The sequence below is a fragment of the Sarcophilus harrisii genome, chromosome 1 (genome assembly GCF_902635505.1).
Source record: "Sarcophilus harrisii chromosome 1, mSarHar1.11, whole genome shotgun sequence".
Taxonomy (NCBI): Eukaryota; Metazoa; Chordata; class Mammalia; order Dasyuromorphia; family Dasyuridae; genus Sarcophilus; species Sarcophilus harrisii.
The window spans coordinates 41021814-41048353 of NC_045426.1; the positions used below are offsets into that span (position 1 = coordinate 41021814).

General features: G+C 34.6%; 1 protein-coding gene across 2 annotated transcripts in view; it reads left to right on the top strand.

Moving 5' to 3' along the window:
- The first annotated feature begins 208 nt into the window (after positions 1-208).
- Positions 209-26540, top strand: part of CNTN4 (contactin 4) — a 1178424-nt gene continuing 1152092 nt past the window's right edge. For both annotated transcript variants that reach the window (XM_031954124.1, XM_031954148.1), the window contains exon 1: positions 209-692. The gene's annotated coding sequence lies outside the window, so the exon portion shown is untranslated. The remainder of the gene's footprint in view (positions 693-26540) is intronic.

The window sequence follows — 26540 nt, forward strand, 5'->3', positions numbered from 1 at the left end:
GTTTTCACTATCCAGCCCTTCCACAGGTCACCAGGGTACCAGTTCAGTTCCTGAGTGAGCAGAGTAGTGTCTCCGAATCCCAGGAAAATAATTGGTTAATCCCTTAAGCTTGTCCTGCAGTCTACCTCCTCAGCATTACAGGCTCAATTGTTTTACCTACTTGGACATCTCCCGTTATCTGAGCCCGAGGAGCTTTCATTGATGACAACTTCCCCACCCCATCAAATCTCCAGTGCTAAGAATCTGCACTGCCCTGCTCTACTCTGCTCCTTCCCTTTCCTATCATTGAAGCAGTTTGCTAGGTGCCATTTGGGGAAAGAAGCAGTCTGGGGCGCGGGCATGGTCCCCGTCTTCCACCTTCCCAGCGTCCTCCGACTTAAGGGCCTTCATCCTACAGGTGTAACGCACCAGCTTCTCAAGGTGTGGTGCGCATCCCTCACCTCTCGCCACGGGCACTGAGCATGCCCAGCTTGGCTGCGAGAGGGGTCCCCCCCAGAGGAGCTGCCAGCCAATACTCCATCGCTCCAGGTTTTATGAACAACCGAGAGGGGGGAGGAGGAAAAGGAGCAAGGAACCGGGCAGAGCAACGGGTTCAACACAGGGATTGGTCGCAAGTAGGAAGCTTTTCCACTACACCGGGTCTCAGGGAATCTGTCTGCGGTCCCGAGGCTCCCGCCGAGCTCCAAGCAAAGGTAAGACTGGACGGAGGCAGGGCACTGGCTGGGAGCCCCACTGTCCAGCCTGGGCAAGCGCTAACCAAAGCCACCCCATCTCTTTTCCGCCAAGGGAGCAATTTAAGGGGAGGGAGGGTGTATGTCAGTTGCCGAGGGATGAAGGTAGCGCCGAAGGCGGGGAAGAGGGTTGCCCTGATCACGCAGGAGGCAGTGCTCCCTGGCAGAGCTCACCCTCCTTTTGCTGGAGATGTTTTGCAAAGGCTGCAGACTCTGGGTCTTGGAGGCAGCAGGGACGGGCGCCCTCAGTAGCGGCAGCAATAACGGCAACAGCAGCAGATCCGGGTGCTTGAGAGGGTCCAGTAGCCGGGTGCCGAGGTCCTCCTCAAAAAACGGGAAGAGGGACTGGGAGCGCACGGCTAGCACAGGCGCAGCGCCGTGCGCCCCTGGTCCACAATATTGCTGTGTATGTATTTTGTAGTCAGAAAATAAGTTTGTTGCACGGCCAGCCAGACACAAAACCAGGAGACCAGACGATCGGATGGTGCAGGGCAGGAGTCCCTGCTTTCCTTCTAGTTTATCTCCTACAGTTCTTCTAGTTCTGGTTAATTACTTCTCTCCTGATGCTGCTTCCACGCCTTAATTGCCCCCCCCCCCCCTCCGGCTTAGTTTCCTTTTGGCGACCCATTCGGATGCTGTTATTGTTTTGGCAGGAATGAAGGCACGTTGGGTTCCGGGGGCTTAAGGGAATAATATCTCCTACAGTGGCGTTTTAGGAAGGAAGAGGAGAGAATTAAGCAGCTTAGTTTAGTGGTCTGAACTTCGGTTGAGAGAGGGTGGAAAAGACTCCAAGGAAGGTAGAGGAGCTGTCCAACACTTTCCTTCTTCTCTTGGAGTAAGTAGTTGTGAGCCAAGCTTAAGTGCTGAGTTTGGAGTAGGATTGGAGGTGGACAAGGGCTATGGCAACTTATCCAACCCGCAGTTTTGATCCTAATCTGCAACCCGTGCTTCCAAAGAAAGAGATAGAGACCAGGCGCTATGTGTGAGTCATAGACCTTGAATAAGTGTGGTTCCAAGCCCTGAAAGAACTAGCCTGCCTCTGTTCCTAAAATAGAGGGCCTCAGTATGTCTACGTTCATACATATTGCGATTTATATATTTAGTCATTCATTCATTTGTTTATTTATTTTTTGAATGAGGAGCGGAAGAGAAAGAGAAAGTGATGTGCAACTTCCCCACCCCCACCCCAAATCAGCCAGGGTGTCTGATAGATTTGGCAGCCAGCGTAGGGAAACAGCTTTGCTGAAGAAAGGATTTCTGCATTGGAAGCCCCAAGGAGGTTGATTGCTTGCCTAGGGCTCGAGATTTCGGATGGAAATGCACTCGAACGCTCTGTAGGGCAAATCAATGTTACCGCCTCCCTTAGAGTCTAGTTATTAAGTCGAGTTTGCCAGCAGCTAGTAAAGAAAGCTCTGGTTGTGGGTGCTGTCGGGTAGAAATCCACATAGAACTTTTACAGTTTGCCTCCCAGAATCAACAGGGATGGGGGGAGAGAGTTTCTGGCTACAAATTGACATAAAACGGACTCTTTTCCTCCTTTCTGGTAGGTTGATAAGATTTCTGTGGCACAAACTGGCTGTAACAAAGGCTCCTACCCCCTCCTTCAAGATACAAATGACTGGTATGAATGCAAAGAGGATGTCTGCACAAGATTAAATATAGTTTTGCATTCTGAATGATAGCTTTATATCTTTTGGTGGAAGGAGGAGGATCTACACAGCTAGATCCTTACAGAGAAATTTCAAGCCTGGCTGATACCGCAAGTTATTAATTTCTCTCCATTGGATTAAACAGAACAATATCTCACAAGCACTGATGTTAGCCTGATTTTTTTTCCAGTGACATTCATGTTTCATGCTTAAGTTTACTGTGTTTCTTTCTCAATTTGAGCTGATCAAAGATTTAGAGTAAAGAACAGTCAGAGGTGGTCAGAGAAAGTTAGGTCTATGCTGGGTAGACAAAATAAGCTTTACCAGAAGATTTTTTCTGGCTTGTAAGATGCAGCACTTTGTGAGATAATGGCTTTTTTCCCCCAAAGCTGGTCACAACTACTACTTCATACCCTGAGGTGGAAAAGACTGAACACAATCATCAGGCCTACTTAGTTCTCAATCTAAAATCACTCAGTCCATTTGCCATCCATCAGTAGACCTTACTGTGCTCCCTTCTTTCCACCAACCCCCCAGGCTGAAGTATAACATGATATTATATATACTACTGACCTCTTAATTAGGTGCCCAGATTGTATGAAAAATGGCATTTCTTCTTCCTTGGAAATGGGCCAAGGAATTGTGGAAACTCTATACAGAAGCAGATGCATTTCTGTATTTGGGGCATTCCCCAGGTCTTTCTTCTTCCCTTTGGAAGGAAACTTTCTGTATTTTGTAGTTTGTGGGTCATCTTAGTTTTTCTCATCATTTACTTAATTCTAACAAGTAGAAAAAAACTGCATAATCCTTTCAAGTTTTTCCCAGTTATTTTTTGATAAGCATGTAATTAAGCTGATTCCCCCTTTCTTTTGTTTGATCTTTCATATCATTATTAAGAAATGACTCCATTGCCAATCATACCCAAAGTTTTAATTCTTTTAATTATAAAGTATTTTGCAAAATTCACCAATTACCTTTGCTACCTTTCTTTCCAGATGTAAATCATATTATATACTTCTAATTTTAAAAGAAAAAGGGTTTGCCAGACAGTTTTTAACTTGTTGGATGTGTGTTGTCTTATTAAGCTATAATGTCAATTAATTTGAATACCTTTAAATCAGAAAATCACTTGTCATAAAAATAATTTAATATAAATTGAATGTTTAATACCGCAAAAACCAAATGTTTTGGAACAAATAATATACTGTCTTTCACTTTTTACCCCTTTCCACAAAGTAGAAGCATTCAATGGAAGCTAGTGATGATCCATTCTTTCAAAGATTTTGCAGGGTTTTAGATCCTCTAGATTCTGACACAATTTCTGCTATGTCCTGATAATCACCTTGCATCCATATTGCTAAGCTCCTGAGCATCCATAAAATTATGAGATGTTAGAGTTAGAAGATATTTTACAGATCATCTACCTAGTCTAATCCTTTCATTTTTACATAGAAATGTTGCAAGATGAAACTAGTTTACCCAAAGGTGCATTGAATCAATAGCAACTCACTGACATCTATGCCTGCTGAACCTCAGGACAAGTCATGAGTTTGTTCTTCATTGATAAAGTTGGGAATATATATATGACAGATTTATTTTGTTTAAGAGTAACATGAATCTTTGATAGATTTCACATTTATAGACTTATCTAAGATTTATAAAGCACTTTTCTTTACAATAGAAACAGATCTCTCTCTTCCGAACTTCTGTATACTTCCAAAGTTTCACCAACCTTCCACATCACACAGTGCCCACATGCCAATAGTCATTGTCAACTTTTGGCTTCTCCCTCTATCATTTAGACGGCTATCAAATACTATCAATTTTGCTTCTCTCAATATCTTGAATCAATCCCTTTTTCTCCTTTTTCTTACATATTACCACCCAAATTTATACTTTTTTTCTGATCTGCTGCAATAACCTTCTAATTGTCCTCCATACACTCAGACTCTCTTCTTTTGAATTCATTGTCCAAAAAAAAAGAAAAAAAACCCAAACAAGCAAAAAAAAAACAAAAACAAAAACAAAATACCACACATATCCTTAAGGTATAGGTATTATGAGATTCCCATTGCTCAAAAAGCTACAATGGTTACTTATTTTACCTAGGATAAAATATAAACTCCTTTCATTTGTATTTAAAGCCCTTCACATTCTAAAACCAGCTTATTTTACACAATACCTCATTCACTTACTTTATATGCTAGCCAAATTGCACTACTGGCTGTTTGGTGATTCGCAGATTCTATGATCTATCCTTATGCCCTAGCATAGACTCTGCTTCCAAGTCTGAAATATTCCCTTCAGTCTAACTTTTTGAAACTCCTAGTTTTCATCGAGGCTTTACTTAAGTGACATTTCCTACAGTAGGACTTTCTTGCATTAACAAGTTATTAATCTTCCCTCTTTTGAATTTAGTGTATTTTAAATCTGTGTATATATGTGCATTTATAAATTTATAACAATATTTAAACATATATATGTTTTCTGTTGTTACATCATTTTTCAATAATATTTTATTTTTTTTCAAATACATGCAAAGACATTCACCTTTGCAAAACTTTGTGATCCAGTTTTTTCTCTCTCTTCCCCAAAAACAGCAAGCAATCCTATATAGGTTAAACATGTGCAATTCTTCTAAACATACATGCTATTGCAAGATCCTTGAGAGCAGAGAGAAATTTTTTTGTATCCCCACTTCCTGACACAGTGCCTGAGATTTAAATGGCTCTCAATAAAAGTTTCTTAAATTAAGTAGTACTTAGGTATATTATTATAACCCACATTTTGTAGATGAGGAAAGAAAGAGAAAAAAGAAAGAGAAAGAAAGGAAAGAAGAGAAAGAAAGAAAAAAGGGAGGAAAGAAGAAAGAAAGCAAAGAAAGGAAGGAAAAGAAAGAGAGCTAAAGGAAGGAGGGAAGGAAGAAAGGAAAGAAGAAAGAAAGAGAAGGAAAGAAAGAAAAATAAAGGGAGGAAGAAAAAAGAAAGAAAGAAAGATAAAGGAAGGAAGAAAAAAGAAAGAAAAAATAAAGATAAAGGAAGGAAGAAAGAAAGAAAAAAGAAAGAAAGAAAAAGAAAGAAAAATGGAAGTAAGGAAGGGAGGGAGGGAAGGAGGGAGGGAGGACCTCATGGTTTCTTGATTATATCCTGGCATATCAGTAACTACTTATTGGCATTTTCTGTGTTTTCATATGGACTTTGTATTCCTATATATTCCTTTAATAAAATATTAGCAAAACCATGACCTTTTTGTACTTTGCCTCATTTATCTCCTTGTAAGTGTATCTTTTGATCTTAGTGGTACACAGGCTTGAGAAAATATCTGGCACATAGTTGGCACTTAATTTATGTTTTTGCAAAAATAAAACATTCTTTGTCTCTTTACCAGCAATTATGAGTTCAGCTATGACAGAAAAAATGTGTCTGCCTACTATCTGGAGCTAGAAAGAAAAGGGTTATTTCTTAGAAAAGACCAGGATGTCCTCACTAAAAGACAGGTGTGAGTAAACTGGTCATTCTCTTGGAAAGAAGCTTGATTATGAGTAAGAGACTGAGATAAAATACACCTGGCTATTTCCATGTGCTAATCCCACCTCCCTGTCCTGAGATACCCATGCCGGAGAATGCTTTAGAAATAGCTGTTTTAAAGAAAACTTTTCCAAATACTTGGTTTAGATGATACCTTTCCAAGTGTACTATTTCTTCCATCAGTTAAATCCTCCTGAGATACTGAAAAAAATTCTAAATTACAAGCATAGTAAATAGTTTTCAGAAACAAGAATTTTTCTAGGCAATGTAGATTTTGAAACTCATGGTTCCTTTGCTCTCCATTAGCATAACTTCTGAGCTGATTCAGTTCATAGAATGATTATTGACATCATTTCCTGCATTATATCTGCCCATTTGAAAATGATCTTAGATGATTTGTGACTAGTCTCCATAAAATAGACAAGAAGAACTATGCCTTTAGTAAGAACTTTAGATAAAAGGATTGAATTAGTCTTTTCAATCATACTACCTCCTTTTTTACATTCCCAATCCCTTAATGTTGGTTTTCTATATGTTACTTGTTTGTATTTTTAAATGGGGGATTTATTAAAGGGAAGATTCTATGAAACTTTGATTCGTCAAAAAGAAGGAAAGAAACATTGAATTTTCGGAAGAAGAACTAAGCAGGATTTCTATTCTTGGGTCCACAGAACTAATGATGAGACATTTCTTGGCTATCACTATTTTCAATAGAAATATGTTGTTCTGTGAGTACAGATATCATATTGGTTTATTGGAGAGTAACAGTGATGTGAAAAAATCAATAAACTTTTACAAATGATTGTGTGATTCTCAGTGTTCAGGGCCAATTTCACATCTATATGAGTCAAACTTGCTACTCACTGTTGCCCTTATATTTAGGTAATATGCCTGGAATGAGAACTGAGTTTATGGGGACACTGGTTTTTCACTGACTGGTTGGAAGAGAGTTACCTGAGAGATAAGACATCTGAGTTTGAATTTTATATCTGTTATTTCTTAGCTGCATGGTTTTAGAAAATATACATAAAATATAAAAGAAATAAAATATAAAATTATATGAGAATAACTTCTACCAACTATGTATTAGCCCAGTCTCTACCACTGAAATTTAGTCTGAACATTTCCTCTAAGTACAGGTATTTCTTATATACTACATCCAGTGTGTACAAGAAGGGAATCCAACCAAAATATAAATCAGATCCCAAATGTGTCTTTTAAAACTTGCATCCAAGCAGGCTGTCATCCTCTTGAACTGCATAGCTTTGATTTATCACCTATATTATAATGGCTCTTCTACTCCCAAATATAAATATAAATATTTTCACCAGTGATTCATTAATTTGGCTATTAGCTAGATATTGATTCTAAACTCCTTGCCAATTAATGAGTTAATTGGGAGTCTAAATGCTATTGTTGCCACATTTAACTGGATGGATATATAAGGTGCTTAAGGAGCAGAAAATTACCCTTCTTAGATTTCCAATGCTACCCATAGAAATTCCAGTGAAAATCCAGTTATCTGGATTGCTAAAGAAAGACACTATTACAGAGAGAAAGGCATTTTTCCCTGATTAGTTGAGAATTTAACTCATTAATAATCAAAACTTGTTTATATTTTAATGATTTTATTGGAAATTATGTTCCCTAAAACATTATTTTCCCTCATTCCTTATCCTGAAAATATGCAAGATATTTTAATTTTTTAAACATTTAATTCTGCAAAATCACTACAAATGTCACTTAGAAAAAGTATAGGAACATTGAGGTAACCTATTATATTCTATTTTAACTCTCTTAGTTTTTAATATATTATGAGGCAGGATATAAAATGGTTAAGCCTGGTAGAATTGTATCTAAAATAAGCCAAAAACAAACAAACAAAAACATTCCAAGTGAAAGGATCTGCTTCCTAGGTACACAAATTTTTAGTTTTGAACATTGCAGCTTTTCAGTCCTTTTGGATTGTTCATGTCCTTATTTAAATTGTATTTGAAATGACAAAGTAAAATTATAATATAATGGAAATGAAGTAAGGATGGGGGCTTCTCTGTGATGGAAGCTGCTGCTAATTTGTTACTTGCTATATAACAATGTCACATTTATTTGTGAAGAATAGAGTGACAGTGGTCATTATGTGTTACTTATACTACCTCCAGAACAATACAACCTCATTAATACAGTCTCCACACATTCAACATCTGTGGAAATTCAGGCACCGAATACATTGATTCTCACCAAGTACAAGGTTCATCAAATTTCTAAGGAAGGTTTTTATGGTATTGACAAGTAAAGGATATTGTGAAATCAGAATCCTTTCCCCAACTCCCAAATGAAAAATTTACATTTCTAGCTCCATAAATAAATTCATATGTGTCAAAGAAATTTATTTATGACATTGAATTTTTCACTAGAAATCTATTGCATGCTTGCCTTTTCATTTATTTAATTCTTCTTACTTTCTGACACTTACTTTGACTATTATTTTTACACAATTTTCCATTTCTCATCTCCATATTTTTACATGGGAGCAATCAAGTAACAAGTATTTATTAAAACACATACCCTACTCTGTACCGGTCATTGGTATTAAGATAACATGCCATAACCCAAAAGCATTCACTCCTCCATTTTCATCTCTTATAATCAAACTGGCTTCAAACACAGCTCAAGTAACATTCTTTATTATGTCTTGCCTCTTCCTTACTGCTCTCTTCCTCTTAAAATAATACTGTATAAATGTACACATATTTTGTATTTTCTTATTTCTTATTGAAATGATTTCACAAGAGAATGTACATACTTTGGCTACAGAAACAATTTTATTTTTGTCATTGTATTCTCAATTTCTGGCATATACTAAGGTATAAGATATATGGTTATTAAAATGAATTTTTTATATCAATGTAATAGAAATTAATACTTAAATGTCTTCTTTTTAAAGCATTCAAAATTCAGACTATGCTCTTTACTGAATTTCTACAGTAAATCTGAATTAATAATAGTAGTAATTAAGCAGAAAGGAAAAAGAAGGCTGGTTTGTTAATGGGAAATTAGAGCGCTTTTTTAATGAACCCCAAATTATCCTTGAAATCAAGGTCCTTTTTTTTGCTTTCTGTATGGCCATAAGTCACAAAATACAATAGAACACAGAGCATCAAAACATTTCCCCCACCTCATTTTTTGAATCATCTTCTCTTAGAGGGTAAGAAAAGAACACGTGTTGGATATAAGCAGGGTGATGGACAACAAACAAGATGACAACAAAACACATAAGACTGGAGTAAAGTATGTCATTATAGATACATATGACAGAAGAAGATGAGTTAGTCATTTGGTTCAAAATAGGGTTTACTAGTAGATAGGAATATCCTAATAATGTCAAGATAATTGAGAGAAGGTATATGTCATTTTACTAGGACTTCTTGTAATGGACTTATGAGAGGAATGGATGGGAGTGCTTAGATTGTCTTGATGTCTCCATCTATGGAGGGAACATCAATATTTAGATACTGATTTGTTAAGTATTACCACAAATTAATTACTGTTTAATATATATGGCTCATAACTGATACACATAGTGTTTTAACATTTGCAAAACTTTTATCTACTTTATCTCATTTCTTTCTTTCAAACAGTTGAAGGAAGTAGGTAATACAATGTTTTTGTTTGTTTCCGTGCCATTCTTTTAATTCTTAATATATATTTTAATGACTAACACATAATATGTATTTCATATGTGTTGTTATTGTCCCCATTTTACAGAAAACTGAGGATATGAGGTGTTAATTGATTTGTGTATAATCATTCAATGAGTTTTTGTTTCACTAATAACATGTACCATTAAGACAACATTTCCATCCCATATTAGACAAAAATGAACATTTATAATATATCATCAATAATAATGAAATAAGAAATTTTAAATCCAAGACACCAGGAATAATAATTTTAAGCCCTGTTTAGGTTGTTATTCACTGAGAAAACATTGTCTTATTAATGTGTTTTGTGTGGTTTTCTCTCAACTCATAGATAGTCTCAATCTCAGTGCTAATACTTTTTTATTCAAAATCTACATTTTGATACAGTCACAGTTTTAAAATGTGAAATGTATACTTTGAAAATAAAGTTTTTATTTGCCCGTGGAACTGAAACTCTAGGACACACAGTGAGATTTCTCTTGGCAGTTTAGAGCCAGAAGAAGTATTTCCATAATGCATTTGTTTTATGGTTAACTATTACAGCAAGTCACTGTGACAGAACGGAGAGGCGATTAGCAGTATTGGAGACAGTGTGTGGGAGAAATGGATTTGGTTATGGTCAAGAATCTTATTTATTAGAGAGAATGAATTACAGAATATTTTATCATTTAATATTCTTCTACGACCTCTGCCCCAACCTTCCCAACCTCTCTAAAAAAACAAATGATGTTATCCAACTGTAGAAATATAAATGTTTCAAATTACTTTCTGTTCTATGCTACAGAAAAGCTTTATGAGGGATTTCCACAAAGAATTATTTTTCCTTTCTCAAACAATAGATGTCTTCTCATGGGATTTACAATTTCTTTATGGGTTCCTGGAATTCAATACTTTAATTTGGGGAGAATGAGCGAAAATCCTTGATTTAAAGTCATAGAATCTGGATCTCAATACAGATTTTACTATTTATCCCTTACCTTGTCTTATCTTAATTTTCCTCATCTCTTAAATGAAGGTTTGATTATATGACCCCTTATATCCATGTGTTACAAAATTATGATCCTATGAACTTAAGAGCCATTTGAGAAGACTAAATCAGTTAGGAATTAGCAAAAAAAAATCCTAATTAATACTGGAACTGTGACTCAGTGTACATATAGGTAAATTTGTAGGTATGTGTGTATCTCACCTTGATTTTTAGAGGGGTTTTTACCAATAACTTATTTTATTTTTAGAAGAAAAAATCCTGTGAGATAGATATTATAAACCACCTTTTACATATGAAGAAACTCAGAGAGAAGTTAAGTAACCTGAACAGGGTTATATAAGAAGTAATTTTCTGAGTCTGGATTTAAACTTAGTTCTCCCTGACTATAGACCTATCTCTCTACCATCTGTTCTGCTTAACTGGTCTCAGAATCTCTCATATTCAAAGTATTTCACCTTCGATTTGACAAGTAAATCATTCTGTTTGCATTTAATGTCTCTCTTATAAATGTATTTAAATATGTTTTTAACTAAAAGATCCTTGTCTCTCCCTGACATTGTCCCTGTCCCTCTCTTCTCCTTGTCTTCGAAAATAACTTTCCTCTCTTTTCCAAATCAACACATATAATGCAGTTTTTCTAATCTTCTTAATAGTTCACATTGCCTTTGAAGATTTTTTTTTTACTTTACTCTTAACTTTTCCTTTTGTCCTGCCCACCAGTACTCATTTGATCTTTTGCTTGGAAACTGAAAGGCTTGGGGGTGAAAAAAACCCTATAATACCTACTTTGAGATTTTGAAAAGGAAGAGAGATAGTCCACACATCTTTCTGGCCAAAGTCAGTCAAAGTAGGAGCAATTTGCAAAAGTAAGAAAGAATACCATTTTGCCTTGATCTCATGAAGAAACAAACAAACAATTTATGAACAATGAAAGTTCTTCCAACTTAGAATGCCCCTCAAGTACAAGATGAATTCTATCCCTTTCTCCCTTACTTGTTCTTCACCTTACTATGGGTGTATTCCTTTGGTGGAATATGTGGAATAATATGTGGAAGAGACCATTAAAGTGATTTCCAATTATAATTTTTTTTATTTCCATTTGTAAGGTCATACTTTATTTTTTTTAAATATACTTAAATTTTTCACCAATTATATGAAAAAAAATTTAACATTACTTTAATTTTTTTAGTTCCTAATTCTGTCCTTCTCTCCTTTTCCCCTCATTGAGAAGGGAGGCAATTTGATATATAAGCATAAAATTCTAAGAAAATATATACAAAATTCTAGATTTCCAAAAAAGATCACTGAAACATTTTCATTGTAGAAGCTGGTGCTTTGCCTCTTTTGTTCATCCTTCAAGTTTTTGGAGGAGAAAAAAAAATGTCCCTTGTCTTACTTGTAAGCCAGTAAAATAGGATATTCCCCTGAGATATAGGCTGAATATCCCTTTTGACTCAGGTCTAAATCAGAAAAATGGGACTGATATATTTTTCATACCCACTCTATCTCTGCCTTTACTAGGCTGTTACCTGCATTACTGAGGTGGAGCTTTTCTCTTTATAAATATGATGCTCATATATGTGTAGATAGCTGCTTCTGAGTTTCTCCCTTGAAAGTGATAGATTGTTTTAGGGGGGAAACAATGTAGGTGTAATAGAGCAGTGTAATGGGTTATATATTTATACACATACCCCATTCAATTCATAACCTTAAGTCCATTAGCATCATATCTTTATTATGTCCATTGATTAGCTCCAATTAAATTAGTAAGACCAGGTTATCCTAAGACTGATGGATGAGCTTCTTCTGGGACTATATGTCTAGAATACCTACTACGTGCCTAACCAGGTGCCAGGAAGTATGGGAGATACAAAGCTAGGTAAACATGATTCTGTATCTAATAATAACAATAGCAACCAGCATTTATGTAGGGCTTTAAAATTTACAAGATATTTTATATGTGTTATCTTGTTTGATTCTCACAAAAATCCTATAAGTTAAGTGCTATTATGATCTCCATTTTATAGAGAAAAGTACTGGCAAAAGGGGAAGGGGAAGAAAAGTATTGGCAAAAGGGGAAGGGGAAGACTGCTAACAAGCTTTAATTCAACCTGGCCTCAAATATATGACCTGGAAAAAATACCTCGTTCTCAGTTCTAGTTTCTTCATCTTTAAAATGGACATACTAACAGTGCTAGCCAGACACTGTACTAAGTGCTTTACAATGCTTTACAAATATTATCTGAGAGAACTAAATTTCCTAGGGTCAGCTATTTAATGAGTATTTAAGGCAAGATTCAAATTCAGATTTTTCTGACTTCAAATCTAATAGTTTATCTACAATGTTACCTTTTTTATCCATAGAATAGTATTCTCCAGAGTGTACACATGGGAGTGGAAAATGATTCCCCAAGGGATACTTTAGATAATCCCTAAGGAAACAGATTCTACCATAGCTAGTTTCTGGTGGTGACCACTCTATATAAGTCACTACTGAATGAGTTCTCATATTATTCATATTTCTCCAAAGGGTAGGCAGCATGGCTTTGGAAGACATGGACAGAGTTAGGGAAAGGGGGATAATTCTCTCAGGGCTACTGTGGCTCAACAAAGAATATTCACTCAGGTCACAGTTGGGGTCTGGGTCAAGTATGGTAGCCACTATAAGTTGTAATGGGCTGGGTTTGAGTTGATGCACTGAGGTCCCAAGTACGTGAGGCTAAATAGTAATTGAGCTATACTCTATTAATATACATGATTGGATAAAGAATGGTCCCTGCCCACTCTCCTTGCAAGTCCTGATGTGTTGTAGAGGAAATGACGATTTTGGTGTGTGGAGGCAGAGAGAGAGACAGGAAGAGAACCTGGGAGAGATTGGGCCTGGTTTCGATACTCCTAGCTGCGGGTCGTGTGGCTGCTGGTCTAGCTAGCTTCTTAACTCAGCTGCACACATTGCTATCGCCAATTCTCTTCCACCTCCGAATCTTCTTCACTGAGAATAAAGACTGACGATTTTCCCCAAACCTGAATTCCTGACTCCTGCTGATTTAAAAATACACGGTCTTCACAATAAGTGATCAAGAGAAGTGAGGTTTCAAGGTCAAAGGGCAAGGGTCTAGGAAATAGTGGTCAAAAAAATAGTTCAGTGGGTTCTGGTCAGAATTTTAGTCATTTCCCTTTTTTTTCCAAGGGCTAGGAAGTAGAATGAATTTAGACAGAGGCTGTGTGATGTTGGTATTGTGACTGGGAAAGTCCCTGGAGATAGCCAATGGAAGGGGAGGCCGGAAATTACAGAGGGAGGTAATAATTTACATGAGTCCATTGTGAAATAATCATTGTAAACATTTTCACTATGAAATCAGCAACTGGTACAAAACAGTATTTGACTTAATTCTTTGTTAATTGTACAGATTTTAGAAAGAAATAGAAAATAATAAAAAATCATATTAGACTTAAAATGTATCATATTGTTATTGTCATTTTCCATTCATTCTTGACTCCTGGCAATCACATTTGGGTTTTTCTTGGCAAAGATATTGAAGTGGTTTGTCATTTCCTTTTCCAGCTCATTTTATAGATGATGAACTAAGACAAACATGGTTAAAAGATTTGGTTAGGGTCACAGATAGTAAATGACTACAAACAAGTTTGAATTCAGGAAGGTGAGCCTTCCCGACTTCAGCCTGATGTTCTATCCACTACTTCAGCTAGTACATTTCTTTTTGAGAGATGGTTGAATATTTCTCTGCATGTTCTATGCATGGGACAGGTCAGGTACTATTAGGAGTCTCCAGACTGAGCTGCTAACAAGCTTTAATTCAACTTGGCTTCAAATATATGACCTGGAAAAAATACCTTATTCTCAGTTCTAGTTTCTTCATCTTTAAAATGGACATAGTGCCTAACTCCTAATTTTGTTTTCTTCTTAAGAGAAGAAACTAAAAGATATTTTGGAAAATGTAAGACCGTATATCAAAGCTATTTCTTATTTTACTGATCATTTATTATTTCTCATGAATTGGACTTATTCCTGAGGATGGAAACTTTACAAGAAAAACAGTTCCTGCATTTAAGGATATAAGATTCTATCTGGAGACCTGGACATAATGATAACTCTGAAAAATGCAAAATAATTTGGGTTAAAAGATATCAGTATTCATGGAATGAAAAAATATTTTGTGTAGAAGGTAGAACCTGAGCAAATCCTTGAAGAAAAAAAAAACAGTCATCCTAAGGGATAGACCTGAGAAGAGAGTGCATTCCAAACATAAGCATAGACAAGGTAAAAGTCCAAAAAAAAAAAATAAGAGATGAGATGTTGCATATAAGAAGTAATGTTATACCCAATGTATCTATATCAAAAGTTGCAAAAAAAATTATAACATAGATTATAAAGATTGATTCTAGCTGACCCAGATATCTACATATTGAAACAGAGGAAGAAAATGAAGGTAAATATCCATAAAGAGGAAGATATTTTAATGTCTTGTTAGCTATCTAAGTGATTTCTAACAGCCGTATTTTGTAGAAGAAAAATAATATGCTACTTCATTTCATCTTCTAAAATGATTCTTGGTTTTCCTTGGATTTGTGTATGGGTCATTGGTCCTGGCCCTTCAAGAACTGTCATTATGATTCTGGATAAATATGACGTCAGACAGATTAGAGCCATTAATAATGAAAATGGAAGAGTACAGAATCCAAGATTTAGAGGTGGATGGATACAACTCTCCCAACTTTTTCCTTTTATAAATAAGGAAACTGAGGTAGTTTCTGAAAAGGTAGTGATTTGCCAAGGGACACATAATTGCTATTATCTGAGAAGGAACTTAAAAGACAATTGATCTGACTTTAAACCATATATTTTCCCAGAATACATTTCTTTCCTATGCTACATTTTCTCTAAAGAGCAGAGTGTATGTGTGAGATGGTCATTGGTACTAGTCTGTGATATGAATGTGATATTGCCAGCAGTAGAGATGGAATCAGTCCATCTTATTTGGAGGCTTGTCAGGAAATCCCACCTCTCCATGCCTATTGCTGCCAACTGTGGACATTTGGATGGAAAATTAGAGCTGCTTGCTACTAAACTTAGATACTCCTATAAAAGAGGAAGATAACACTCCAGCAGCTCAGATGTCTCAGGACCCCAAATCCAAGAAAGACAAGAAGAGATGCCCAAGAGAAAGATGGTACTGTAAAATTTTCTGTAACTGAAAAAGTTTGGATCTGAACAATTAGTAAAATTGTTGAGGAAGATTTTGAGAACTGGCTTACCAATATGATTTCTTAAAGAAAAAAAAAAAGATTGAATAATTCACATTTTAAAAAATTTATTGGTGTGTTAAAAAGTATAATTAGAGATTAAGGCAATACTTCAGAAAGAGCATTCCCCAAATTCATAGTCCTCCTATGTTTACTGCCTCAATATTTTAGATAATGATTAAAATGAATAATAAGGCTCATTCTAATCCATCATTTTTTTCTTTTTCCTATCTTGCAATTCTAATAACCTGACTTTCTTTAACAGTTGAAATGCTTTCTCAAGAAACCTGTGTTTCCCCATCTAAGAAAGATAAGATCCAGGTTTCTTCTGGATTTGTTCATGGCAATCAGTTGCCTCCTCTAAGTATCCAAGAAAATAAAATTGATACTTGCATACATTTAGAAAATAACAAAGAAAAAATCACAATTTGTCATTATAATCATTTTCAAAGTAAAAATTTTTACAGTTCTTAAATATGCAAATTGACACTGATTTCCTTATACTGTATTCAGATGGTCATGGAGGATGCATGTTATACCAAATATCCTGAGAGAAGATTGAGAAATGCCCATTATAGAAGGTTGATAGTGACACCTTCACTCATTCATTTACTTGTAGCATATTGTGATATCTTTCTGTTTTCTAAAGGTTTAAACTAATGCTTTCAAAATATAATGCAGCATTCTCAATCATGTTGTTTTCAAAGAAATAATTGTTAATACTTTGGTGACAGCAAAATATTTTATATCATTAATAAATAAAATACTTTAAAATATTTATTTCATTTTTATTGTGCATTTTATAATTTACATGGAATATTAGTATAATATATTAGTTATCTATGGGGGAATAGGCTCATATTTTTTACTAGATAGGAGTGCTTGATCAAAGTTTGGTAATCATTGCTCCAGGAAGCTAATATTCTAATAGAAGAGAAAAGCATGCCAATAATAATAATTTAAATGCTCAATTAGTGATATAGCTATTAAGAGCTAGAGATGAAAAGAATTGTTGGATATAGTTTTTGCGTTGCCTGTGGAAAATTAGGCTTATCAAAATTCACTTGTTTAGCTTAGAAAACCCAGTAATTTGGAGGAGGAATTTCTGAAAAAGCTGGATTTTCCATAATCCTATGCTGCTTCTGTCTATCATATCTTCTTTTATGAGGACTCTGTCAAGGCCCATCCATCTCCCATACAACTTTGCTGCTTGATGCCTCTTTGTTTAGGATATCAGAGAATATTCCTACCAAAATTGCCTTGTATTTATTCATATATGTGCTTCTTGTGTCTCCCATTAGGATGTGAGCCCCTTGAGGAAATGTCCTTCCTATCTCTTGCTTTTTTAAAGACTCCATAGTTTCTTGTTGAATAGAACTAAATCAAATTGAATCAGAGGGACCTGGCTAAGAGGCTCTGTCCTTCTCTGGGAAAAGTGTGTGTGTTAGTGGGTGTGTGTTGGGGGAGAAGCTTTTTATTCGCCACGTTTGCTTTCATGAAATGAAGTCATATCCAAGGATCTTACTGATTGAACTAATGAAATGACTATCTCAAAAAATCAGTATCTCTCTGACCTCTCTGAGCTTGTTGTAATGATGCAGTATTTCCCACAAACAGACTCTTAACAGGTGCCTGTCTATGGTTTGAATGCCATTGTATTTCAGAGCTTGAAATTGAAAGGACTTTGGAGATCATGTAGTTCTATCCATTTCTATACTGTTTAGGATAAGAAAACTAAGGCAGGAAATGTTCATTGACTTGGTCAAGGTCACATAATTCATAATTGTCATTGCCAGGCTTTAAACCTCAGTTATCTGATTGCTATTCAAGTACTATTTTACAAGTAATATGGTATATATCATCATGCCCAAACCTCTCTGATAATATCCCCGCGGGTATAACGTTTTTGTTCTTCCCTGCTCTACATTAGAGATCTGAACTATGATTCTTGTTTAGGGATAGAGATGCTATTTGAGTATACTTTTCTTTTGTTTTTGAACTCTTTTGAATATCTTTAATTTAAACACAGTCTTCCCTTAAACATGTCATATTTAAGTATCTGTTATTTTCAGGATTGATTAGCTTTCTAGTTCTTTCATAGGTACCATTACCTGGGGTATCTATATGGGGTGTTTATATGAACCAATTCATCCTTCCATATGCCCTTATGCCTAAAATCAGACCAGAACTCTTGAGGGTCAAGATTAATCCATCAATTTATCTAAATCAGTCATAATTTTTCTTTGTCTTCAAGTTTTAGGTCATTAGGAAATTTGTAGTGGATCAAGCCAATTTTCCTTTGTTTCCTGGGCATCTTCATCAGCCTGTTTTAGCTTATGTGAGATAACAATAAGCTGAGTATAAGTGTGCATTCACATTTTATTTGTATAAAATATTTATGCCTGTTTAATGTATTTCATATTTAAACCCAATATGCATAGGGATTACCCGGTAATTTGGGGCTTAAATTAGAGAACTAAGAAAATGAGCAAACAACAAAGTTTATTATGTGCATAATGAAAAAATTTTGAATCCCAAAAGGTAATTAAGTGCATGTATATTTGTAGCATAGGAAGGACATTCATAGCTATAGTTTTCCAATCAAGCATTTTTAATTGAGTGATTTTTTTTTTCTGCAGTCTTTATTTGGAGCATCACACAGCTAACACTGGCTAATTCTATATATTTCAACCATCTGGGGAAATCTAGATGGTTTCAAAGGTTGGAGGATCCAAATTTTGTTTTTTTTTTTTGTTTCAGTGCGTTTCAAGGAATTTTATTTACTATCTATCCAGCATTTATGAGTGATCTAGGTATATTTCTCTGCTTATAGAATTTATTATATATATATATATATATATATATATATATATATATGTGTGTGTGTGTGTGTGTGTGTGTGTGTGTGTTCTCTTTAAGTGAAAAGAAAACATCTTGAGGTACCCAATATGATAACCAGACAGTTTTGCCTTTTATTCTTGCTCTCATTTGCATTGTTTTCTTCTCAACTTCATTCCAGAATGCTGAGAAACAGTTTTGTCAAAGAAAAAGAATACTCATTCTATAGTCAGGAACATACATTCAAATCCATATATGATGATTGCTACAAGTATAATAAAACACTAGATCTTTCATGGTTATCACTTTCCTCTTCTCCAAATGAGGAGCTTGAAGTAGATTGTTCACTATGGTCCCTGCCTAATCTAGATCTATGAGCCTATTTTTCTTATTTTTGAAAACTGTTTTATTTCAATCTCAACATTGAACAGTAATAGAAACAATCTCAACTTTCCTATATATTAACCTGAATGATTCGGGACAAGTTGATCTTTTTTTTTTTTTTTTGACTCTGAGTTTCCACATCTGTAAAATAATATCTTATTTTTCTTTCATTTCCAAATCTACACTTTCATGGATTAAACTTATTTTATAACTATTTGTATTTAAAATTATTTATTTCAATTTATAACATGTATTCCATTTTCTTTGAAATTTGGTAAATCTTGCATCAGAAGCATCTATGGTATAAACAACCACTTAGACGGCTCATACCTTCCTTTAGGTGGAATCATCAGTTAGCAGGATCAATCCCAATACTTTCTGGACAGCAGGACAAATAATCTCTTATTTGAGATTAAATGTGACTAGAGACTTACATGGTCTGAGAGTAGAAGAAAATAAACTAATCTTCAGCATTGTGCCTTGAAACCTGAGCAGAGGAGAAAATTTTTTTTGTCAATTGTGTTAGGGAAAGTATGTAAGGATATCAACACAATGGTGATCTAAAAAAAAATCAGTCTATGTGGGGAGGGCAAAATTGAATGTGTAAAACCCTGATCCCTGGCCTGCTGCCAAAGGAACCCAAATTCTTTAAAAAAATTCATTGCATATGTCTCTGAGCACGTTTTCAAATTCCTTTCAGTAGGGATATGATGTAGACCACTCTGTTATCAGACCGGAATAAAACTCTAGTTTTATTTATAAGGAAAGAATATTGGGGTTGTCTGGAATAAGGTATGGATTTTCATGTTTAATGGTCTATGTACTGTTGATGACTCAGAAAGGTATACAATGATTTCAGCAGTGCATGTATAGCTTGGGAAAGAAATCATTGCAAATTATAGAGCAAAGGTTTTGAAAATGGTATCAGCTCTGGGCAAAACATGTGGATTTCCAACTACACCTTGATATATGCATGCAAATAGAATTTTTGTAGATATAGTAGATTGGTAATTTATACATGCAAATTATTTTGAATTACAATATTTTTCATTACTCTGGATTTGTTTGAGTGACCTACAAAAAGTTCCCTGTGTAAATACATTGCTAGTCCAGATACATTGTCAAATATTCTTTTCTTCTGTATGAGTACAAAGAACTAAGTTGGGAGATCCTAAGCAGGGTAATTTTAAACAAGAATGATGAAATAATTCTGCCTACCTGTTATAAAAGTGGCAGAAGAAGGAATCCAAGTACATTGCATAAGTTACTCCAGATTTGATGGTTAATTTGGAATGTGCATGCATTTGCATCTTTTTTTTTAATAAAATGCAGGAAAATGTGTACCTTGCTCATTCTTCATCTTGCTATAGTAGATAAATTGAAGAATTTATGAACTACAGCATGTTTTTTTTCAGTTTCAACAAATGATCTCCTTGTTCACTAAACATTTGGATATTCTTGTTATCCTTTAGCCCACAATAGTGTAGTATTATCAATGATAAATGAGTGCACATTCACTATATTTGAAGCATTAGTATTCATGTATGAACCAGGACACTCTGTAAATGTCAAATGCAATAATTAGGATCATAAAAAGTTCACAACAGTAATATTTATTCCATTTAAACATCTATATAATGAAGGATACGTTTATAAGGATATTGATGTGCCATTGAAATCACTGTGAAAGGATTACTTTTTAGAATCTCTATAAAAATGACATCTTTAATAGATTTGAAGAATTTCAGAGCTGAAAGAAACGTTATACATCTCTTTACTTACTAAATTGACCTAATAACTCATTCTGTGAGAAGAGGTCCTTTTTTTGAGTAACATAACATCACAATTAATCATTTAATTAGTAAAGAAGCATTTGCTAAGAGCTTGCTACATACCAGACACTTTTCTGGATGTCAAGGATGCAAAGACAAAAGAAAAATTGCCATTCCTTCAAGGGGTTTACATTGCATTGTGGAAGAAAACATGCACAGAAAACATACAGGGTTTTGATAGTGGGTAACACATGGATCGAAGTAAAGGTCCAAAATGATTTTGACAAGATAGAACTTTGAACTCAATCTAATAAAAGTAAATCCATTAAAGATAAATTGAAGTTTGATACTTGGGTTAAACAATCAAATATACAAATAGAAGATAGAAGAGACCTGATTAGATACGAAAATATCCAGAACAAAAAAAAGTTTTTAGAAGACTTCAATCTTAACATTAATTAACAGAATTTTGGGGGAATCAAAGAAAGACTGGTGTCCAAGTATGATCTAGGAAAAGGTTGAAAAAAAGAGTTGGCTTTTTTTTCTTTTTCTTTGGATTTTCATCCCTTCAGGGTTTTCCTTAGATTTCCTGTTTTCATCCATTCTTCATATTCCAACTCTTTCTTTTAATGCTGACCATTCTCTTGCATATGTAGATTTGGTCATTTTACTCTATTTTAAAACTTTAGGGTCCCCTACTGCCTAGTGAGTACATTTCAACAAACCATACCTGTTGGGCTCCTAAACCAGTACACATCCCCAGTTTTATTTCATTCTACTTTCTTCCCCATATATTATGCTTCAATCAGAGTGGGCAACTATACTGGCTGTGCACACTATGTATATTCCTTATATCTTGCCTCTGTGAACATTGTGATACCTACACTGAGAATGCTCTCTCTCCCTCTCTGCATGTTGAACTCCTACTCATCCTTTTAAAGCCTGACTCAAATGCCACTTCTTCCATACATTTGGTTCAGCAAATTATTTTCAAACTATTTTTAAAACTATATTCAAATTATTTCCAACTATTTTTTCCACAAATTTTATAACATTGTGTTAGCATATTGAGATTTAGGTGAAGATAAAACAAAACGTGTTCTTTTAATATTTGAAGGGATATTCCAAGAAAGAGAAATAAGTCTTACATTGCTTGGCCCCACAGGGAAAGACAAGAAATAGTATGTAGGAAATATAGAAAAGTAAATGTACCTCTGAGGAAAGGAAGGGAAATGAAATTTCCTATGTGAAAATGAAATGAATCAATGACAAATATGATATTTTATTAAATACTCTTATGTCCTAGAAAATATGCAATGATCTATACAAACATAAAAATGAGAAGCCTGCCTTCTAGGAATCTATATTCTAAAAAGGAGGACACATATAGATCAAAGGTGGGAGAATATGATGATTTTAGTTAAGGGATTTATGGGCATATTTATTTAAAAAAATAATGGATATTTTTGACATACCATTTTCAGATATAAAAGCTGATTAGGCTTTTCAGGTCTTAAGATAGAAAGAGCAAGCATAGAAGTAAGGTAGGCGATGGCCAGGTTGAAGAAGACTGGTTGCATATGAGACTAGTTAGTGTAGTAGGTTCTAATCATTTAGGACAGCACAATATTAGAATTAGAATTAGAATCCAAACCAAAGTACCTTTGGATGAGAGAGTACGATGACAAGACAAAAAGAAATCATGAAGAAGTATGATCAAATCATGTTAATAGATTATCAAGAGTCAGTGTGTTTCCATCATACCAACTGAGGATTTTTAAGCAGCAGATGAATATGCATTTGCTTGCTTTGACAAAAGAAGGGGCTTCTTAGTAAAGTAAGGGTTGAACTATTGGACCTTGGAGATCCTCTTAAACTCAAAGATTCTGTGAGTTTGCATTTGAAGCTTTGTCAGTATCTCCTATTCCTATCTCAAACCACTCTCAAGTCTTCCATTTTTTAAATCACAATTAACTTTGTATATCTTTCATATCCTTATATTTTTAGACTTTAAGTGCCCTTGTCATCTATAAATATTGTTCCATCAACTCTGAAACATGGTATCCTGTTTTCAATAAACTCTTAATAAATGATTTTAAATGGAATTTATTGTTGAAAATCATGGGGTTGGGAGAGCAGGTGCAACACTAGTATACCATGTCGTCTCCATGGAGAAATGAGAACAATCTTAAAAAATTTAACATTTAAAATTAATATAGAAATGTAAGTTAATTTCCTTTTTTTCTAGTTACTTAATTTTGATAATAAATCTCAAATTGCTTAAATGGTAGCATGGGGAATTTAGGTAATATGGAGGGGGAAAGTTTTCTATATGGGTGGGTCATTAAAGTTACCAGAAGTGCTTAAAGGGTTTCTTGTGGAATCTTTCCTGCAGATCTTAAATGAGAGGATAACTTCTTATCTGTCTAGGTGCTTTAAGGCTTGCTGCTACCTCAAGTTTGTGAGATGGATTAGATGACCTCTCCAAGGCCCTTCAAGCCCTAAGAGTCTCAGTATGAATCTCTGTGATTTGATTTTTCTCTCCAGTGATATTGGGATTCATTACTGAAAGACAAATCTTTTAAGGAAACACAATTCACTGGAAATCCTCCTTCTGTCACTGAAAATGGCTTCTTAAGGAAAGAATTTCTAAATACAAGAAATGTCATGACTATCCTTGTTGGAGTGTTTCTTTTTTTTCAAGTTTTCTCAATTTTGCCCTAGTTTGTTGTTATATGATGTATATTTTATCAAAGACTGTGAATCTTTTTGACTAGAATAAAATATATCATTCTTTGGCATTAAAAGTCCTTCACAACCAGGGTCCAACATAAGATGCCAGTTCATTTATACATTCACATATTCCATGTTCCAGTCACAGTAGGCTTCTTGCTATCCTTACATAGTACACATAATTATTATTATTTAACATTCTTTATTTTAATTTAAGTTCCAAATTCTCTCCCTCCCTCACACCTTTCCAACACTCACTGAGAAGCCAAGCAATATGATACCAATTATATATCTGAAGTGATATAAAACATATTTCTATATTAGCTATAGGCTGCAAAAAAGCCAGAAAAATGAAGGTAATTATACTTCAATTTGTATAAGGAGTTAATTGGTTCTTTCTTTGGAAATGAATAGGATCTTTCATCATAAATCATTTTTTTGCTTAATTGTATAATTTTAATACACATTGCTTTATGAATCATGTTGAAATAAAAATCAGAGCAAAAGGGTAAAATCATAAGAAAGATTAAAAACAGAAAAAGAAGTGAACATAGCATGTCTTTATTTGAATTCAGTCTCCTTAGATTTTTTTCTGCATGCACATGTCATTTTTCTGTCCAAAGTCAATTGGGATTGTTTTAGATCACTGAACCACTGAAAAGAATTGAGTCTTTCATTATTGATCAACACACATTCTTGTTATTGTGTACAATGTATTCCTGGTTCTGCTTGTTTTGCTCAGCATCAGTTCATGTAAATTTTTGCAGGCCTTTCTATACTCAGCTTGTTCATCATTTTTATAGAAAATAATATTTCATTACCTTCATGTACCACATCTTGTTCAGCCATTCCCCAATTAATGGGCATTCATTCTTTTCCCAATCATTTTCTACCACAAAAAAAGAGCTGCTACAAATATTTTTGCACATGTGGGTTCTTTTCCCTCCTTTATGATTCCCTTGGGACACAGACCCCACCAACAATGCATTGGTGTTCTAGTTTTCCTACATCCCTTCCAACATTAATCATTATCTTTTCCAGTCATCTTAACCAATCTGAGAGGTTTAAGGTGATATCTCAGATTGTTTTAATTTGCATTTCTCTAATCAGTAGTGATTTAGAACATCATAAATCTGTTGACATTTTCTTGGATCATTGTATTTACCTTTGTACCTAAGTCTTTCACAGTTAATAATCATTACAATGTGGTTTTCACCATATACAAAGATCTCCTGGATCTGCTCATTTTCATTTGCATCAATTAATTTAGATCCTTCTCTTTTCTTTTCTGAAACCATACCCCTTATGATTTCTTATAGCTCAATAGTACTCTGTCTCAATCATGTGCTACAACTTATTCATTCATTCCTCAATTGATGGGCAACCCCTCCCTTGGAGTTAATTCTTTGCTAACACAAAAAGAATTTCAATAAAAATTTTTATACATATAAGTCATTATGCACATATAGGTCATTTGATCCCTTTGGATTAAATACCAATCTGTATTGCTGAGTTCAAATATCTCCAAATTATTCTTTAGAATAGTTAGAACTCTATCAATACTTCATTAGTGTATATATTATCCCTCACTTCTTCAAGCATTTATCATTTCTGATAGATATGAGGTGGTACAAATTTGTCTTAATTTTCATTTCCAGTCAATAATAATTGAGATAATTTCTTTCATATAGCTATAGATAGATTTGATGTCTTTTGAAAACCGCCCGTTCATATTCCTTGACTATTTATAATTTGGGAAATGACTATCTAATTTAGTTCCTTTTATATTTGAGAAAATGGATTTATACCAGAGAAATAGAATTTATTTTTTAATATTACATTTTTATGAGCTCTTTTATAAAATAGTTTTATCTTTTAATTAACTTTATTTTGCTTCTGCTTTTGCTTTGCCTATGATTTTTTTAAGTTCTATTGAAGCATAAAATATCCTGCTCCAACCTTTTATTTGAACCCTGTATTTTTCTGTTTCAAGCGTATATTTTGTAAATTACATATTGTTATATTCTGTTTCTAATCCACTATGCTTCCATTTTATTGGTGATTTCATCCCATTCACATTCATAGCTATAATTATTCAATTTCCTTCTACATTATTTTGTTCTGTTTATTCTTCATTCTTTTTTATTTCTTGTCCCTCCTCAAAAATATATTTTGCCTTTGAACACTGCCTCCCTTAATTTGCTCTCTCATTTATCATCCTCGCGTTGCCTTATCCATTTCCAAGTTCTGAAGCTTCTGCATTTTTTGTGCTTCCATTTTTCAGAACAAATTCTGGAAGGGGGGGAATCTTCAAGTTTTCTATACTTTTAAAGTCATGTATTAAAGTACATGTAAAGTCATGAAGGGGAGAGATATGGTCAATGCACTCCCAATCTGCACTCTGGCCTTTATCCAGAAAGACTCTTGCTCCTTTGCAACTGCAAAGATGCAATACACATATTTTGGTCCTATGATATAATTCCCAGCTTTGCTGCTCCCCTGAATCCATAAGTGCTATCATTCCTCTCTCCCCTGGAAATGTAAATCAGAAAAGTTTAAGGAAATAGTTACCAGTTAGCACCAAATGCACATAGTGCAAACAAAAGGTCTCCAATCTCTTTCTGATCAATTGCCTCACCTTCTTCCCCCCTCCCTCCCACCACAATCTCTGGGCTCTGAGCTCCTGAAGTTATTACTACTCCTGCTAAGTCAATGGTGCCATGACATGTATGTGCTGAGTCAGCCCCAACCTTAGTTATCACAGATCTCTCCTTATGACCTCTTATTTTGTCCTAGGCTGGAAAAATGTATCACTTTGGATTTTTAAGGGCTGTCTCTCCAAAATTCAATTTTAAGAAATTTAAAAGTTTTTTTTTGTAATAAAATGTTAGCAGAATTTAGCTAGGTTGCTGTCTCTAATCTGCCACTTTGGTTCTGCTTCTGCCCTCCTCT